This window comes from Malaclemys terrapin, chromosome 23 (assembly GCF_027887155.1).
Source record: "Malaclemys terrapin pileata isolate rMalTer1 chromosome 23, rMalTer1.hap1, whole genome shotgun sequence".
Lineage (NCBI taxonomy): Eukaryota > Metazoa > Chordata > Testudines > Emydidae > Malaclemys > Malaclemys terrapin.
The window spans coordinates 17482313-17493110 of NC_071527.1; positions in this window are offsets into that span (position 1 = coordinate 17482313).

Below are 10798 nucleotides of genomic sequence, written 5' to 3' on the forward strand. Positions count from 1 at the left end.
CTGGAGGGAGGGGGGCAGCAGTGACAATCTCAGCCCCAGAAAGAAGACCTGCAGCTCCATCTGTTGTTCAGAATGGATCCCAGCTGCTCGGATCTGGGTCCAGTGGGTATTGGCTGCCACCGGGTAAGGGTTTGAAGCCAAAAGAATCCTGGATTGACTGCAAGCCCCAAATCTCTCTGTCTTTAATATGAATCAATGGTGGCTCACTGCAGGGCTGGGCTTTGGAGTCAAGTTTCTTTTCATTGTCGTTACAGTGAATGCATAAATCTTGTTAAGCATCTCCAGTGCTCAAGTCTAGCTAAGCACGAATAGCTCCATAAAGACCAGTTGCAGAAGTCCCAGTGTTCAGGAGTGTAAAAGGATTCCGGAACCAGGGCCGGCTCTAGCGTTTTTGCCTCCCCAAGCACAAAAAAAAGAAAAAAAAAGCCGCCATTGCGATCGGCGGCAATTCGGCGCAGGTCCTTCGCTCGGAGAGGGAGTGACGGCCCCGCTGCCGAATTGCCGCCGAACAGCCGGACGTGCCGTCCCCCCTTCATTGGCCGCCCCAGGCACCTGCTTGCTACGCTGGTGCCTGGAGCCGGCCCTGTCCGGAACTGATTTACATATAAAACATTTGGGTGATACTTTATTACATCAAAAAACAAAAAACAACCCTACAAGGAAAGAACACGAGGTTTCAAATTCAAGCACATTCAAGAGCTAGGGAATTCCAGAATTAAGGTTGATTCGCCCTGGAACAGGGTGCGCTGCCCCCTAAAGGGCGGGGGGTCCTGGAGCCACCCAGCCCAGGTTGAGGAAAAAGCTCACCTAATGGAGATCTGCAGAAGGGAGCCTGGTGCCTATGGCAGGCTGTAGTGCAAGGGGAAGAAAGATGCCAGGGGAAAAGCCCCTACAGGAGACACTGGGTTAGGGCTGGGAAAGGCCAAGTTTATATGGGGAATTTATGTTGAACTTCTTTATTGTGTTTGAAGAACAAACTCTGCCCTGAAGAAAGGACTTGAAAAGACTTTGTGTATGGTGTTAGTCCTTCCTGGGCTGGGTGGACAGGCCAGAAACCCAATGAGCCCCCTTGTGCATGTGCATTATGATAGTCTTTACATGATCATGAACCAACAACCTTTAATTCTGGCATTTACTAGCTTTTGAGTTTGCTTTTAATATGTGGTTTTTTTTTTTTTTTTTTTTTGATGCAATAAAGTATAACCCAGATGTTTACTCTAGGAGTCCATTCTCCAGTCAAATCATAAATACAAGGGAATGATCATGTGGGAAAGGTTCTGGATTGGGCCTCAGAAGATCAGGATTCAATTCCTAGCCATGTGTATCTTCGGCAAATCACTTAGGACCATTTCCTCAAAGAAATTTAGGCTCCTAATTTCAATGGAAGTTAGGAACCTACATACCTTTGAGGAGCTGGGCCTTAATTTCTGTGTTTCAGTTTCCCCATCAGTAAAATAGGGGTAATAGTTCCCTACCTCACTGGGTTGTTGCAAGGATAAACTCATGAGTGTCGGTAAGGTGCCTGGACAGCACAGTGATGAACGACAGCTAAGTACTTAGTCAGACTTTAGATGCACTGTGATGATGCTCTTTGAGTCACTTCCACTCATTCATAGAATGGGAAGGTTAACTGCATCTCTGAATGACTTATTATTCTCACCCCTGGTGATTCATATTGGATAAAAGCAGGCAGGAAAAAAGGAGGAGCACTGGGAGAAGGGTGGCTAGGAAGTCTAGGGGGATAGAAGAGGGGCTGCAGAGGAATAGAGAAAAGGAGGGGAGATGGGGGTGGATCCACATGTTACACAAAAAGTGAGCTATACACAAGCACTATAAAAAAGCTAGCCTGTTACATCTGTACACATGTTATATCCCCCCTCTAATGGCTGACCCACCTAGATGCTAACAATCTAGTACTGCTATCAGTGAATGGAGTTACTCAAGTGGTGGAGAGCCTGGGTTCAAATCCCAGTGTTTTACAAATACCAAGAATGAGTGGAAAGGTACAAAGTGCCTCTGGAATGACCAGAATCTGTCTGCAAATAGACTGATAACTGCTCTAAAAGAAAAGTAAATGAAATGTTAGGGCTGGGATGTGTCAGTCATCTAATGGAGTTAGCCAGCCGGAGCAGAAATGCCAGCACCTGCAGGTATCATAGCGCAGGTTAGTTTAGGGGAGTTCTTTAGTCAATATGTTTCGACTGGGAAGGAGCAGATCTAGTTAACATTGTTGAGGTTTGAAGAAAACAAACTGGCTGCTCCCACGTTGCCTGGGCCAGGAAGATGCACTGGGGCTGATGGATATGCCTGAGATGGAGCGTTTCGGGAGCACTGATTGCACTAGGATGAAGGTGGCAGCTTCAGGAGAAGGGTGGGGAACTGGTAGTTGCTGGATAACGTGGTGTAAGAACCAAGAGGAGAGGATTCACTTCTAGTTCAACTGAACCCCAAAACTCTGCTGAAACCACCATAAATTGACCCAGGATTGGGCAAGAGTGTGCACACTAGGGGTGTGAACCACACAGACAGGATACAAAGCTCCTCAGCATTCAGTGGGTGTTTGGGTCTGGGGAGTGGGGTTACATCTGTGATAGCAGCAGCAGAGGGAAAGCTTAGAACTCGATCTTGAGGGACGCCCCGCTCCCCATCAGCTGTCTGGGGCTGATTGAATTTGGGGCTTTCCTTTGCTCCCATCTCTGCTGTGACCCTCCCCCCCCCCCCGTAATTATCAGGGAGTTCATTAGGCAGAGAAGGAGCTGCACAAAAGCAGGGAATTCATCACAACTGACCTGTTGCCCTTTTGTCAGTGCTGGCCAATAGGCCCCTATCAGGCTCTGTGTCAATGGGGCAGGGAGCATGGTGGTGCCTTAGCACTGTGGAGGGGATAGGGAGGCATTGAGCCACTGCTGTGGTGCCCCAAACCAGTCAGTTTCTAGAGGTTGCCTTCTGGAGCAGGCCCAGCTCCTTGCCACGTGAGACATGAATAATAATTCCCCAGAGCCTTCCATCCAAGGAGTTCAAAGCACTTTACAGACATTAGTTATGTTTCCCAAGTCCCCTGGGAGGTGGGTCAAAACCATTATCTCCATTTTACAGATTGGGAAACTGAGGCACACAGCGGGGACGTGATTTACCCCGGGCCAAAGAATGAATTGGTGAAAAGCCTGTATTGGAACCCAGCAGTCCTGACCCCCAATACTCTGCTGTAGCCAGTGGACCTCATTCTGTCCCACAGAACCTAACTTTCTGTCCCTGCACAAACCACTCACCCATGCTCCATCCGATTTTATAGGATAAGAAGAGGAAGGATGGCACAGAGGTTAGTGCACTAGCTAGGAGTTGGGCAACCTAGGGACTCCAAGGGAAGAGCACCTCCCACTGAGTCACTACTTCCAGCAGCATGCCTGGGCTTTCTTAGAGATTTCACCATCCAAGTACCGGCCCAGCTTAGCTTGAGAGGACCCACGGGGAGCAAAGCCCTCACAGCCCGGCTGCTAACACGCCCAGGTCTGGGTGAGCTGGATTTCTCAATGTTCCCAGCATGCCAGAGTCACATCTGCTTACACTCTGCATCCTGAATGTGACATGTCTGAGAAAATTAAACAGACCAGAAAATAATTAATGACTTGAATTAAATCACCCAGTGAGCATCCCCTAAACCAAGTTACGCTGAAAGATAAGCAGGAGGAGATCCCTGTGCTGGTGGCTTTGGTCCAGCTGTATCTACATGAGCCATAAAGGCCGAGTTAAATCATGCTCCCAGTCAGGGGTCCGGGGCCCCTGCCATAGTTCTGTGTAGAGCCCCTTGGTGTAGCGGCAGGCACTGTGCAAGCTTTCATGCGCTGCTCAGCCAAGGCACCTCCATCCCATTCATCAGCACCCAGAGCAACTTCCAATCCAACTTCCTGCACCTCAAAAGCTGACTTGTGGCAACTACAGCTAGCCCTGCTCCCACACACTGCAGCAACCGCATCTCATTGCCTCCACCAGCTCCTTCCCTCTGTGATTCCAGCACTGGGCTCCCCACACGCAGAGCTCTGCTGACGCCTCCCACTCCTCATCCGCAGCCCCTTGCTATGCCAGCCACGGGCTTCCCACTCCATCCTGCCCTGTTCCATTCCGGAGTCGAGTTTCAAGCTGAGCTCAGTGTATCACATTCAAAACTGGAATTTTCTCACAGCTCTTCTGTGAAGGCCAAAACTGTGGATTTGATTAAATTGCTTTGAGTTTGGGGTCTGTTTACACATGGAGGTTACAGGCCCTGAAGGATTCAGATTACTGAGTTTCATACCTGTCTGCTCATCACCTATACCATGAAGTTAACCATGCTCTCAGCAGAGGCTGATAAGCATATTAGAAAGGAAAACTCCACCAGACAATGAATGTTACTGCTAAGGATTCAGCCAAGTTATTTAAACTCATTTTTGTACTGGCTGGGTCAAAACTGAGAAAGGGATCTGGCAATTTCCACCTCAAAACCAGCTCATGGAAGGGAAGTGAGAACTCCTTCCAGTGACTCCAATACGGTTGCACTTTGATGGGGTCTCCATTGCCAGTTCTTCTCTGCCTGTTTCTTTATGGATAGCTGTGGCACTTTCAGCTCATGCATCTCCTCCAATCTTTAACCCCACAAAGGCAAAAAGCCTGGACTGGGAACTGTCTCAGCTCCCCAAATAATGGAGCGGAACAAAAACTCTGGCTGCAGAAGTCAGGAACCAATGATTACGCTAGAAAGAGTTAGAAGACTTTCCCATCCATACATTTCCCTGTAATTGTAGCTATGTGACTTATGCTTATATGTGCTACACCTTAAAGTTTCTGCCATGTTGTGAGGCAGAGCTGACGAAGGATGCTCCAGAGGGGAGACCCACACACTGGACTCTCTCCCTCATGGAGACTTTATTTCTCTTCCGTTGTTTTATCATTTTCCTTAATCTACAATAAAAGATGCCTGGAGTGGAATTCTATGGCTGCCTTTTGTGGTTGTATGAACAGCCCAGTTATATATGTAAAGTGCTTAGCAATCCTTGGACAGGAGCTTCCAGAGAGGGGTGTTATTACCTCCAGAGGATTTCGTTTGTGATATTTATGAGGCAGAAGCCTGTGAGTGATGTGGGAGAATTTCTGGGAGGATGGACAGCGCCTCTGCTCTAAGGCAGAACTGCAGCCACTGGTGGAAAAAGGATTAGAGAGGGGATTACCTGATGCGGAGCTGATACAGCTGACAATCAGAACTAGTTTCAGCTCAGGACTCCTGGCCACAGAGTGAACATTTGAGGTGCTGCATATTTTCTCCGGGATTAGCAACCACCTGAGAGGTGGGAGGCGGTGATGGTAGTACCCAAATCACAGGCTGTTATCCACTAGTGGGGCCAAGACAGCATGGGAGGTACTGGAACCTGATCGCCTTCAGGAGTCAAAACGGGGCCACTCCACACAACTGTCACTAGCACGCTCCTCATCGGCCTCCTCCAGCCCTGGGCATGTCTCTGGCTGGCTGTGTTCCCTGAAGAGCACAGAATGGTCTGGGAGTGGCCCCCACAGGGTCCAGTCCCAGCCCTTCATCATCAACACGTTTCTTGCATCCGGCCCAGGAATGGGGAGGTGGATTGTTTGAAGCTAGCTAGAAAGGGGTCCCTCCAAGACTGGTCACAGGCACTTTGGCAAGGCAATGGACAGACAGCATGGATGCATTTTGGATTGTTTGGGGGCTTGCCCTGCCTGGGTGAGACCTGCTGTGGGATACACGCTCCAGCTCTCTATATCCAGCCCCTGGAACCCGCATTAAAGAAAAGAGCAGCATGTTCCTCTAGCTAGTGGAAGGCATCTTACTGAAGTGTTTGTCCCTTTTATTTATTTTTTTCTGTCTCCCGCTTGCTGTGATTCACGCTCTCCTTTCTTCCGTTTTGTTTCAAAGCCTTGTCTCAGGAGACCTCTGCTTTTAGCACCCGGCATCCAAGAGCGCTTTGAAGGCTGCACTCCCCCTCTATCTTCTTCACGCAGCACAGGCAGCAGCAGCAACAGCAAGTGGAGCCCTAGCATGCACCAGGCCTTCTCCTTCGCTTTCTGGGCCTCACCCCGACCTCCTTCGAGATTTGTGCCTCACCATTCATTCCATTTGCCCTTCTTTCCGAGGACTTTGGGTGGGCTCCCAAAGTCTGAGACGAACAGCTTAGTGGGACAGACATTCAGTTCACACCCAGAAGTGTCCTTGGTAGCCTGGAGGGTTAAATTGATCCACTTTTTAAACCTGCAGCAGACTGGCATGAGAATCGCTGGATAGCAAGTCCTGCTTACAGGGGCAGCATGAGCCATGCAGGGCTAGCTTCCCATCATCACTGACACTTAGGCACGTGCCTCAGGTATGCCACTGCAGGTATGCTGCTGTAGAACTGTTGTTTGGACACTTGCTCTAGCATGGAAGGGGTTTTTCCATCACTGTCATAAATCAACATCCTCAAGAAGTGGCAGCTAAATCAGAATTCTTCTGTCGACCTCGCAGTGTCTGTACCAGGGCTTCGGTTGGCTTTACTATGTCTCACAGGGGTGTCAATTTTTCACACCACTGGAGGATGCAGCTAGGTCGACCTACATTTTAGCTGTAGCTCAAGCCTATGTCTACACTACAGGTGCTAGCATGGCAGAGCTACTGCGCTGAAGTGTCATAGTGTAGAAGCTTCCTACAGTGACGGAAGGGTTTTTTCCATCTCAGTAGTTCATCCACCTCTCCGAGAGGCAGTAGCTAGATTGCCAGAAGAATTCCTTTGACCGACTCACATCGACATCAGGGATGGCTCAGTTACATCGCTCGGGGGGTGAATTTTTCACACTCTGGGCAAGACAGCTAGGTTGATCTAAATTTTACGTGTAGATGAGGCCCTAGGCTTGGTCTACGCTGAAAAATTATATCAGCAGAGGCACATCGATCAGGGGTGTGAAACATCACACCCCTGACCAACATAGCTATGCAAACAAACCCCCCAGCGTAGACACAGCTATGTCAATGGTAGTGTCTTCACTGAAGCACTACAGCATTGCCTCTCGACAAACCCTTTGTTGGGGGGGGGGGTGTTCTTACATCGACAGAAAAACTCCTTCTGTCGGTATAGGCTGCATCTGTACAATGGAGCTCTGCTGGCCTGGCACAGTGTCTGTAGTGTAGACCTCCCCTTAGTTCTGTGCTCAGGGGAGGGGAGTTCAGTCCTCAGGCTACAACGTTCTCGACCTCTTCACCCTGACTTGCAGCAAGACAGGGCAATCAGTGACTATTGCAAGGGTGGTTTTGTGATGGAGATATCTGTCCCTCGAGGAACTGGACTGAGAGACACCAAACTTGTTTCCTGTTGTGGGAATGAATGGGTGAACTGATCCATTTCTAAATGCCTGCAGGAGGTGCACTCCCTGGTCTGGTAACTCCAGCATGAGTTTGGGCTGGCAGGTTTTTTAGTATCTGGTAGCGCATATAAGACAGAGTTTTCAAAAGCACCTAAGCGAATTGAACTGATCCATGTGTACACACACACTTCTGCTTCCCCTGGATGGAATCAGAACTGCTTCCCCATATGTCATAAGCCCTATATCACGAACAGAGATTCCTGCTTAGCTCAAGTGACGCAGTCTGTGCTTTTTGCAGCAGGAGTATCCGAGTTCTATTGCTGCCGTTGCTGTGAACAGCTGTGCTGTGCAGTGAGTGAGTGACAACTGTGGAGTGCCACTGTTTTGTCACCGCACATTCTGGGTTTGAGATTCAAATTAAAAATTGAGCCGCTTCCTTTAAAGGGGAAATCAAACCAAAGGGAATATGGTTAAAATTCTGTACTGTTCTCCTTTTCTTGCATGGCTCTTGGACATAGGGACAGAGGAGGGTTAAAGAGAGAGAGAGAGACACCTACACCCCCCAGGAGATCTGTTTGTCTCATGCATGATATACAAGCAGGTCTCCCAGATCTATTGACTTTATAACACATTGAGAGTAATAAATACCCCAGAGACAGACTGCAAGGAGAACACACACACACCAGCATCTGTCTTCTAAGGCAGATGGGCTGCACGTTCTTTCGGCCACAGAGTGTTCCCAGGAACTGTTGTGGTGTTGGATACGGAGTGATCGCAGAGGGTGGGTGGATGGCAAGATAGACATATGGCTTATAAATATTCCCCCATTGGGAGCGTCTTGAGGAGGGTCAACCTACCCCCAGTGAACGAGAGCAGTGGCAACAGCACCTTGCAATTATAAGGCCGTGCAGAGGATCTTGATGTTTTACATGTATCCTCAGAGCCTACCGCCCCTCATTAATTAAGCTTCAGTTCCTCTGTGAGGTAGATAATATATTATCTCTGTTTTACAGATGGGGAAAACAAGCATCCAGAGGGGAAGAGCCTTGACTAATGTCACACAGCATGCCACTGGCAGAGCCAGGAATAGACCCCAGGAGTCCTGACTCCCATTTCTCTGTTCTAACCATTAGGCAACATTCCCTCCCAGAGACAGGAATAGAACCTAGGAGTCCTGACACTCAGTTCTCACCACTAGGCAACACTTCCCTCCTGGAGCCAGGACTAGAACCTAGAAGCCCTAGCTCCGAGTGAGAGGGGCAATGGAAAGAAGCAGTGGAGACTGGTAAGATCAGAACATCGGTAGGTGAAATTGACTCACAGAAGTGCCATTGAGAGCCAGTCAGGAACATAGGACTGAAGGGATTCCTGGGTCACCAGATCCAGTCCCCTCCTTTCTCAGGCCACCCTGCCATATCATCCCATTCATAAACTTATCAGGCTCCATCGTCACACTAGTTAGGTTATTTGGTCCTACTGGGAAGCTGTTCTAGAACATCCTCTGATGCTTAGAAACCACCTTCTAATTTCCAGCATATACTTATTCATGACCAGTTTATCCCCATTTGTTCTTTTGCCAACATTGTCCTTTACCTTCAATAGCTCTTCTCCGTCCCTGGGGTGTTGTATCCCCCCGCCCCCCATGTATTTATAGAGAGCAGCAGTAGGTTAAGCTCTTCATATATCTGATTCCAAATAGGGCAGGCACTGGTCCTCCTTCTCCCCAAGGTGCTGCCACGGCAGAGAGAGGGAGAATGTGGCTTTGTGCTTGTTCCTTACTGTAGTAGTCGCATTAGAACGACAGCGCCTACGGATACTGCAGAGATTCCCACCTTGGGAGCACTGGACTGGAGTCGCCTGCACTGTGACTAACAGGCTTGCACATTATTGCTCTATGGGACAGGAACACCCAAGGAGGGGGAACATACACAGCATGTGGGCTGCTGCTCACACAGCTCCTCTCTGGGTGTAGGGGGGTCCTGGGATTTGGGGTGGGGGGCGTTACAGAGGCAACAGAGACATATTTACAGATCTAGGAAGATATTGTACAAGGAAAGAGACTCACCCAGTCGGCAGCGCCCCTTTGAGGATAGGCATGATCCTCTCAGCTGTGCCAGCTGGTCTCCTCCGTCCAACAGCTCCTCAGCAACCTGTATGGAGCGAGTTGGGGGGCAACAAGCCCATTTCCAGGTGTGTGCCTATCATAAAACAAGGCCCTGTGAGTTTTGCAGGGTAATCTCTCCCTGATGGAGCCAGCTGTCCCTGGATTTTAGACAGGGGGAGCCCTCCTTCCCATCCAACACAACCCTGTAGCAGTGAGTGTTACTGAACCAAGCAGCCCCAGTTGATACAAGCTCAGACTTTGCTAACAAGCCCAGTTTACCTTGGACAGGCTCAGGGAAATCATGAATGGGCATTCCCCATGGTAGGAGTTACCAGGCAGATCCACATAGCAAGGAGAGCTGGCTATACACCTGCATACAAACAAAGCTGTGCTCCGACAACACCGTCTCATGAAACTCGTGTCATCTTCACCGTCTCTCGGCAACTAACAGCCAAGTGTCTATTGTGATCAGGTAATTAAACAGGCTCCGGGGATGTCACTTTGGCCAGGTGTGCCATGGATTCATATTCCAGTCCTGTAACAAAAGGAACTGCCTGCCACCAGGCATACGGACAAGGGCTGGGTAAACAATCCCAGGGATTTGAATGACAAGGAAGTGACAAGTATCAGAGGGGTAGCTGTGTTAGTCTGAATCTGTAAAAAGCAACAGAGGGTCCTGTGGCACCTTTAAGGCTAACAGAAGTATTGGGAGCATAAGCTTTCATGGGTAAGAACCTCACTTCTTCAGATGCAAGAGAAGTGGGTAAGAACCTCACTTCTTGCATCTGAAGAAGTGAGGTTCTTACCCACGAAAGCTTATGCTCCCAATACTTCTGTTAGTCTTAACGGTGCCACAGCACCCTCTGTTACTTTTTACAGATTCAGACTAACACAGCTACCCCTCTGATACTTGAGAATCATTTCTGAATTCTTCCCACCCTGCCAGATATTGCTTAAGACACGAACAAGGCTCCACCATCATCTGTGTTGGGCTGCTCTTTGCATGTCCTCCATGTTGTTCTGTCCCATACATTTCCCTTGCTAAATCCTGTTTAAGGAAGGAAACCATTTAAGATTGCAGGATTTTGAGGGAATCTCAGCCTCACATGCTAGGGCTGCAGCGACAACAGGCCTGATTTTCAGAGGTGCTGGAACATGCAGCTGCAGGTTGAAATCAGTGGGAGTTGAGGATGCTCAACACATCTGAAAATCAGGCCCAATGCATCTATCAGAATTGCAGCCTCACCTACAGGCAGGAAATTCAGTGCCTTAGTGGACCTTATCTCATAGAATTAGGAGTGTGGGTTGATATTTTTTTTGACACTCAAAAAGTGCCAGGGGATCTTTAACAGCCACAAG